Source organism: Sphaerodactylus townsendi, linkage group LG02 (genome assembly GCF_021028975.2).
Source record: "Sphaerodactylus townsendi isolate TG3544 linkage group LG02, MPM_Stown_v2.3, whole genome shotgun sequence".
NCBI lineage: Eukaryota > Metazoa > Chordata > Lepidosauria > Squamata > Sphaerodactylidae > Sphaerodactylus > Sphaerodactylus townsendi.
The window spans coordinates 112,476,027-112,484,717 of record NC_059426.1 but is presented as its reverse complement, the minus strand read 5'-3'; the positions used below and the strand labels follow the sequence as shown (position 1 = coordinate 112,484,717).

At 43.1% G+C, this 8,691-nt stretch overlaps 1 protein-coding gene across 1 annotated transcript in view; it reads right to left on the bottom strand.

Moving 5' to 3' along the window:
• Window positions 1-3,856: 3,856 nt before the first annotated feature.
• The window catches only part of ALKBH3 (alkB homolog 3, alpha-ketoglutarate dependent dioxygenase), a 70,900-nt gene continuing 66,065 nt past the window's right edge, over window positions 3,857-8,691 (bottom strand). The window contains exon 13 of the transcript XR_007243479.1: window positions 3,857-4,434. The gene's annotated coding sequence lies outside the window, so the exon portion shown is untranslated. The remainder of the gene's footprint in view (window positions 4,435-8,691) is intronic.

Below are 8,691 nucleotides of genomic sequence, written 5' to 3'. Positions count from 1 at the left end.
GCTCACAGTGGAGTCCAGTTCATTTGACAACTCACAGCTGGGCTGCTGAACAATATACTCCATGATGGACAGAAAGATTTGGTGTAGTAAGAAGCTGCCTGTTTCATGTGGGATTTAGTTACTCTGTTTTAAGGCAAGTTATAGTTTTCCTAACGAAGCAAACAAAACACAAACAAACCTACAGAAAAGATGGTACCTGTATCTACATATATTAACACAAATAGAATAACTCTCTAGCAGGTTGTTTGGAGGAAACTCTTTTCTGATTTGAATGCTAAAAACAATTTGCTCTGAAATAAGATTTTGCAAATCTGACGTTCAATACTTCCTAGATCCAAATGGGAATGAGTGTAGTTTAGAGATCTACATGTTACAGTGGGATCTGGGAGACCGGGATTCAAATCCCCACTCTTCCATGACACTCGCTGGGGTTGGTTACTGTCAATCTAACCTGGCTTACAGAGTTGTGGTGTAGATAAAAAGGAAACAGGGACATAAGAACATAAGAAAGAGCCTGCTGGATCAGATCAGAGCACGCTGCTACTTACAATGGCCCACCAGATGCTTTTGGGAGCTCACATGCAGGATGTGAAAGCAGTGGCCTTCTGCTGCTGCTGCTCCTGAGCACCTGGTCTGCTAAGGCTTTTGCAACCTCAGATCAAGGAGGATCAAGATTGGTAGCCATAGATCGACTTCTCCATTAATCTGTCCAAGCCCCTTTTAAAGCTATCCAGGTTAGCGGCCATCACCACCTCCTGTGGCAACATATTCCAAACACCAATCATGTGTTGTGTGAAGAAATGTTTCCTTTTATTAGTCCTTATTCTTCCCCCCAGCATTTTCAATGTATGCCCCCTGGTTCTAGTATTGTGAGAAAGAGAAAATTTTCTCTCTGTCGACATTTTCTACCCCATGCATAATTTTATAGACTTCAATCATATCCCCCCCCAGACATGTCCTCTCCAAACTAGAGTCCCAAACTCTGCTGCCTCTCCTCCTAAGGAAGGTGCTCCAGTCCCTCAATCATCCTTGTTGCCCTTCTCTGCACTTTTTCCATCTCTTAGATATCCTTTTTCATTTCAATTCAATTTTAATGTATACCCCACCCTATCCCCGAAGGGCTCAGGGCAGCTAACAACATAATAAAACAATATGGCGACCAGAACTGAACACAGTACTCCAAGTGTGGTCGCACCACTGCTTTATATAAGGGCATGACAATCTTTGCAGTTTTATTATCAGTTCTTTTCCTAATTATCCCCAGCATAGAGTTTGTCCTTTTCACAGCTGCCATGCATTGAGTTGACATTCCCACAGAACTATCAACTAAGACGCCCAAATCCCTTTCCTGGTCTGTGACTGCTAGCACTGACCCCCGTAGTGTGTATGTCAAGTTTGGATTTTTTGCCCCATGTGCATCACTTTACATTTTGCTACATTGAACTGCATTTGTCATTTCTTAGCCCACTCCCCCAATTTATAAAGGTCCGCTTCAAGTTCTTCGCAATCCTTTGTGGTTTCACCACCCTACATAATTTGGTATCATCCTCAAACTTGGCCACCATGCTACCCACCCCTACTTCACTGATTTACACTGCTGTGAGCTCTTTGGGGCACAGGGACACTGTCACAGTGTTCTGCGGCATGTTCCACCACTGTGGAGGGCCATCGCACACAGACAGATTTGCTCCTCTGCCAGGGCAAGTGTCCCTGGAAGGGCAAATCCACCAGCGTGGCCCTGCACCAATAATTTTGGATTGGGTCTTAAGAAAACTAGTTCAAGGCTGCAACAATCAGGGCACTAGAAACAGTCAGATTGTAGAATGAAGCCTCTCATTCACAGTCTTCATCCTGGGCTCAGTCCTGAACATCTACATCTGTCATACTCCAAAGTATTCCTACTGATTCTGCCTTCTTCCACCTCCCACTGTACCATTCATGTTCAGTACGGCTAAGTTCAGATCCTGTTAGCAACTGCAATTAGGGACAGACTTTGAAGCCTGCTGCTGACTGAGTCTTTTGAAGCTGGATTGCTAGGAACTTGAGTCTGAACCGATCAATTGTTCTGTCTTCTCTTTGCAAAGGGCTCCTACAAATCTGTTATGAGGTCTGCTCACCCCCACATAATTCAATACCGATTGACTAACCCAAAGTTTAATGGGTTACTAAAAACTGCAGAGGTTGACAACAGTTCTTTTTCTTGCTCAAAAGATGCAAGAAGAAATGACTAAATGTTTAGCACTTGCATTTGTTTGGGGGTGTTCCAGGAGCTTCACATAAATTAGTTCAGTGATCTTTACAGCAATGCTTTGAGGCAGATGGGGAAGACAGAGGTCTCTTACGGCAACTCAGAGAGCTCATGCCTTAGGCAAAATTTGAACCAGGAGCTTCAGGAATGAAAGCTATGGCACTGCACCATTTTTAAATGTTGTAAAATTTCTACAGGAATATTCCATTGTGTCAAGTGGCAGTTACTTAATGGGCTTTGATGGCTAGTGGATATTTCCAGAACTAGGAAAGCAGATGATTAAATGGTTTCCCTCTTCCCCTTCCACACACTTGCCAAAGCAACTCCATGAATGGCACTTGGGGGGAAAATGTTTTTTAAAGTGAACATGTAAGAAATACTCTAGAAGGCTGCAAAGCTACCTAGTAATGAGGAATCTCGGCTCTCCAAGAGTATGTTGTTGTTTAGGGGAAACTGATGCCATTGTAAAAACATTCACTGTCAGGGTGCCTGCTTATTTCCTTCTGTTCAGCAGGTACATTGGAAATAAACTGAGGTGACAAAAGTGCCATAAGACTTCAGCATGGTCTTTTCACAAGGGAACAGGTTCTATGAAGCATGGCCCTGAAACTTCCAACCATGCAGTGAGGTGGGAGTGCAACACAATACCTTACCAAACTAAATGAGATGCACTTCTGAAGTGTTCAGACTACAGCATGATCCATCATGTGGTAAGAATAGCATCCACATAATACCTTTCATGATTTCATGTGGTAAACACTTGAAAACAAATGTGTGTTTAGTCATGAAATGCTGAGTAGCAATATTAATAATAATTTCACCTTTAGAGTAAAATGTTCTTTGTAGTCCTACTCTCCATTTTCTGAACATCAAGTCTATTAATGCAAGGTTCTCCACAGGGGTTCTTTTTGATCAGCACGCTCACTAGAACCTGAACAACCCTTGAGATAATACTATGTGCAAATATACTTCTAATACCTGGCAATGTGCAGCAGGATGGACCTGTGGTTAAACACTGTGGTTAAACACCTCATACATAGCATGAGAAGGCAAGGAAGCCTTAAGAGAATAATCTGAGGACCAGGTGCATAAAGGATCATGTGCATACATGAAAGTGCATTATGTGGAGTCTGACCATTGGGTCATTTAAGCTAGGCTAGTACTCCTCAGGGTTTTCCTTCAGCTTTGCTACACAAGAAGTTTTTAAATTGGTGATGATTCATGGAAGGTAGGTCAATCAGTACCTACTAGCATGGTCACTGAAAGTATCCTCCACATTCAGAGGCAAAAAACCTCTATCAAGGGAAGGCCTTCCCTTCTGTTTCCTTGTAGGGCTAACAAGATGCTAAATAGATGGGCCACTGGATCAAGCCAGCAAAGCTTTTATCTTCTTGTGATGGATACTGAATCTAATATCTATGATTGAACCTGTTCATAAAGTATGTATACTCTCCCACTGAACTCTTCCACTTGGACATGCCAAAGAAGAAATCCCTGATACTGACAGAAGAACTGAAACTATCCAGTTCCCAGCAGAGTGAAACGCAGCAGAGTTGTAAAAAGAAATTATTATTTAATAGAGTTCCAAGTATAAAAACTCAGGCTACTAAATATATATTTTCAAAAGAAGTGGAAGACAAAATAGTTCTGTGCTAAAAAGCACTGATAAGCAAACAAACTTATACAATAAGCAAGTAAGGAAAAATACACAACAATACAGCACAGCATATAATCATGCAGCATAAGGACAAGGAGAAAAAGGTAAAGGAGGGGAGATAGGGAGAGGAGGGGTAAGGAGCATGGAAGCTACACCATAATACGCAATATTAAAGGTCAACCTCAATCAACCAGTCAACTGCCTAGCTGCCCTGCATTAGCACACAGTAACCAAATGGTGCAACTATCTTGCTCCTGCAATAACTAAACATAAGAGATGCCAAATATTCTAACACCTGCTCTCAGTCTTTACAAAGACAAAACAATGGAAAGATTGCACATTCAACCCATCAAGTTCATCTTCCTGCTCAGCTCTTCATAACGTTTACGGTTCACAGGTTTGGTCAGGATGTCAGCAACCATTTTCTCAGTAGGGCAATATTTCAGTTCAATGGTGCCACTCTTCTGAAGATCTCTGACAAGATGGTATTTAATATCCACATGCTGGTACCTGTATTAATACCTTCTTTCTTAGCAAGACAAATCATAGATTGGTTATCTTCATGTACAGTCGCAGGATAATTAACAATGACAGCAAGATCACTGTGCTGCAGAAATATATTCTGCCTGAGTAATAGACAAACTAACTATGCTCTGTTTCTGACTCTGCCAACTTACACACATACACCCCGCCCCCAAGGAGCATAACATAACCAGATGTAGATTTTCTATAATCTAGATCTTCTGCAAAGTTAGCATCTATACAGGTCTCTAATTGCATATTCCCATCTGAAGGCAACCTCAACTTAAAGTCTTTGGTGCCCTGGTTTTTTAGCATTCCTTTTTGGACCTTATCTACCTGTAAAATAGTTTTTAGAAGTACACTATATTGCCATTTTACAGAATAAAGAGATGCGAAGCTGAGAGATGGCAGCTTGTCCCAAAGACAATCAATGGATTTATAGCCACATAGAAATTTAAACTCAGGACTTTCATCTTCAAACTCTGTCTATCTATGGCTACCCTGGCTTTAATCTATCTATGCCTACCCTGGCTCTAATTAAGACAGCAGTACCTGACCAGCCCCAGGTCTTCTTGATTAACTCATCCGTTTTCAGTCTGGCTTTGAGTTGGGCTATGGGACCAGAGACAGGTCTTGTTTCTCTGATTACCTCTGTCTGAACATAGACAAAGGTCATACCTCTCTGTACATCTAACCGGATTAATCTGCAGCCTTTGATACAGTGGACTATACCATCTTGTCGAAGTGTCCGAAGATGGAATTAGATATCTGGGGATGTGTTCTGGACTGGTTCAAATAATTCATCATGGACAGAACTCAAAGGGTTTTGCAGAGCTCAAAGGGTTGCCACTGGAGACCAGTTATCAGTGTGGATCCTTTATCAGTGGGGTCTGGTGCAGTCCTATCTCCCATTCTATTCAGCCTCTATGCTGCCTCAATATGCTGATGATATTCAGCTCTACTTACATGTCTTCATGAGGAGTAGAGATTCTAAATCATGGCTATGAGTGAACAAATTAAATCTCAGTCCTTATAAGACAGAGGTAATGCTGGCTGGGAAGGCAGAGATTTAGAGGGACATTGTGTTCTCTACCTTTGATGGGGTTCAGCTGCTTTAATAAAATGGAAAAGCTTAGGAAGATGCTTTGATGAAGGGAAACAGACCGTGGACTATATGTGTATAGTACCTTTCATCTGTTGCTGTGTGGATTATCATGTTCTGAAATCTGCAATATGCCACATTAATACTTATTCCGCTTTGTTCCAGATTTTAATTTTCTGGGTCCTAATCCTGTTACACTGCTTATTAGATGAACAGGGAACCATTTTTCTATAGGGTTGTTGTGAGAGGAGCATAGCTGAGAGTGAGGGTATTGTTGAAAGGGGGTGAGCTGATACATTTGGGGGGATTGTTTATGTCATCAAGGGGGGAGGCCCACTCAGACTCAGGGAACACTGTTGTTGAGGGTTGGGGTATGATGGTGTGAGGAGATTTAATAAGAGAAAAACATGGAGTTATGGCCAAGCTCAGTGCCCTTCCAATCTCTAATTCATCCTGAGATACATTGGTGTGGAGGGTGGGAAACTCAAACCTTCTCTGACACTGATGATGTGCAATGCCAGATCTTCCAATAACAAGACCAAAACCCTGCAAGATTGTTTTGCAGCGCACAAGGTAGATGTGGCTTGCATGACTGAGACCTAGGTGAGGGATGGTGAAACATTCCTCACCCTGAAAGAGCTCACCCTACTATGCTTCTCAGTCCCTCATCAGTCATGGACCAAGTGGCAGCGGGGGTGGGGGAGTGGCTATGTTGATTCAGGAGGTTTTTCCTACAGGGCTTTTCCTGCCCCAGCAATCCCAGGTCTTGAATGAACTGGCCTGGTATGGAATGCTGAGGAAAGTTTGGCTATATGATTGGTGTACCACCCGCCTAATGTACCACCAGTTACCCTGTAGATATTGTTGGACGTGGCAGCTGGCTGGGCCTTAGAGCTCACCTGGGGGACTTCAGCATTTATGCAGTTGACACTGCCTCCAGACAGGCCTCAGATCTGGTGTCTTCCACTGGGACTTTCCCAATTTGTGTTCAAGTTCCTAACACAGAGCAAGTCATATCCTGGATCTAATGTTCAGAATGGGGATAGGGGTGGAGCCAGTTACCACTATTTTGGTGCTATGGTTGGACCACTGTGCCCGAAGGCCCATCTAAGCATACCTCATCCCTCCTATGTAGGTGGCGAGCTAATTTGGTTTGCCTGTGGTGACCTATAGAACCAATAGGTTTCCAGAATGCTCTGCGGGACCCAATTCCTTGTGGCCACTCATTAGATGAATTAGTGGGGGACTGGAATAACCAGCTTTCTACTGCCATCAATGAAGTTGCTCCCCAGCACCCTCTGCACCTCCAAGCAAGATCAGCTCCATGGTATATCCTGGAGTGGAGAAGGAAAAAGTGGGAGCTCAGAGTGCTAGAGCAAGCCTGGAGAAAATCTCATGATGAAGAAGCAAGAACATTTTATAGGATGCTTATGAAAGCCCATGAGATGTGAAAAAGGCTTACATCATAGCCAACATCACGTCTGAAAGCTCACATCCAGCACAATTATTTAGTGTAATTTGGCAGTTAATGGCTTTCAATGAAGGGTCTCAAAAGGATATGGTGTTTGCTTTTACCTGTGATGAGTATATCAGCTATTTTGTGGACAAAGTCTTCTCTCCACCATTACCTTGTCGGCAGAGGTAATTTAACGCAATGGTAGAACCCTTCAAAGATCTACACTTGCTACTTTTTCACTGAAGCCTAACTGTCACTTGAACTTTACATAACCTTTAACTTTATGATGCTTTCTGCTGGACTGAGAAGCTGAACATATATTCATCCATTTTGTTTCTGTCAGCCATTTTACTAATCCTGACAGACCTCCCAGCCAGAATTGATGCAATAAAAGAAATAGAGGCTCCATTATTGGACCATTTCAGCTGACCCTCCCCCAGGGCAATGTGAACAGAATTCTGCAAGCTGCAAATCCCACTATGTGTCTCCTTAACCCCTGTTCCTCCTGGCTGGTAAAAGCCAGTACAAGAATTGGATCCCTTGAACAAAATTTCCAGTACTGATTTTCCAGTGTATGCAAGGTTGTAGTGAGATCACTTCTAATTAAACCATCCTTAGATCCTATGAATCTAGCCAATTACCAGTCAGAGTCCAATCTACCTTTCCTTAGTAAAGTGACTGAGATAGTGGTCACTGAGCAGCTTTGAACTTATCAGGAGGAATTATTGATCGTGGACCTGTTCCAGTCTGGCTTCCAAGCAGACCATGGGGTAGAAACAGCTCTGACCCTCCAGAGGACCTCCGGAGACACTTGGACTGAGGTGAGTTGGCATATCTAATATTATTAGATCTTAATATTATTAGATATTACAGCTGTGTTCAACTTGGTCAACCATGACATCCTGACCAACCACCTCATTGGTCTGAGAATGTCTGGACAGCCTTCCAGTGACTGCGCTCATGTCTCCAAGACCAAGGACAGAGGGTTGCAATTGGTGAGAGAATCTCTACGCATCATGAGATGGTGTGTGGTATCCTGCAAGGGGCAACTCTCTCACCATTATTATTTAATATATATATGCATCCTCTTCCTGATTGATCCAGAGGTTTGGACTGGGATGTCATTCCACCCAGTTGTATTTGATGATGAATGGGCATCCAGATGCTGCCTCAGTTGCACGGGCCAAATGTCTGATGAAATGGATGAAAGAGAGCGACTAAAACTAAATCCAGCAAAGATGGAGGTCCTGTTGAGCCAAAAGGGGCAGGTAGGAGGTTGTCAGCTGCTGTCCCTTGACAGGGTGCAGCTAGTTGCTGCATCATAAGTCAAGAACCTTGCATACACCTGGATATTCCTTATCAATGGAGGTCCAGAGGAATAATATCACATATGTGGCATTTTATTATCTTTGCTATGTGAGACTGCTGTCTGTCCCAAGCCAACTTGGCCACAGTGATCCATGCAACGTTTATCTCTAGCCTGGATTATTGCAACTTGCTCTAAGCAGGACTACTCTTAGGCTCACTCCAAAAACTCCAGCTGGTCCAGAATGCAGCCGTGAGGTTCCTTACAGGAGCCCCGTGGTGGTCACACATGCTTTGCCAGCTGCACTGGCTCCAAGTGGAGTACTGGATCAGGTTTAAGATTTTGATACTCACCTACAAAGCCCTAAACGGTCTGGAACCAACATACCTGTGGGACCATC